Source organism: Penaeus monodon, chromosome 28 (genome assembly GCF_015228065.2).
Source record: "Penaeus monodon isolate SGIC_2016 chromosome 28, NSTDA_Pmon_1, whole genome shotgun sequence".
In the NCBI taxonomy this organism is placed as follows: Eukaryota; Metazoa; Arthropoda; class Malacostraca; order Decapoda; family Penaeidae; genus Penaeus; species Penaeus monodon.
Window position 1 is genome coordinate 32,375,444 of NC_051413.1, and position 253 is coordinate 32,375,696.

General features: G+C 57.7%; 1 protein-coding gene across 1 annotated transcript in view; it reads right to left on the reverse strand.

Annotated features, from left to right (window-relative positions):
- The window catches only part of LOC119591499, a 27,560-nt gene that overhangs the window by 11,900 nt on the left and 15,407 nt on the right, over nt 1-253 (reverse strand). The window lies entirely within an intron of this gene.

The following is a 253-nucleotide window of genomic DNA, read 5'->3' on the forward strand; positions in this document are numbered from 1 at the left end:
GCGGTTTCAATTAGACACTTTAACTAGAAATGTCGCCACTCCAATGGCCAACGCTGAGACCGGAGTCGTTAAAACACTGCACACCTCTCTCTACCCTCCACCCCCCCACAACCCTGCCTCCCTTCCCCTACCCCCCCTCCCCTCGCCACCCCACAACTGCTAATCGCACAGCTGGAGTGGCACCCGCACCTGCACTCCCTCGGCCACAACACTACCGTCATACAACACTCGGTTGAGCTTCATCCAGGCTCAA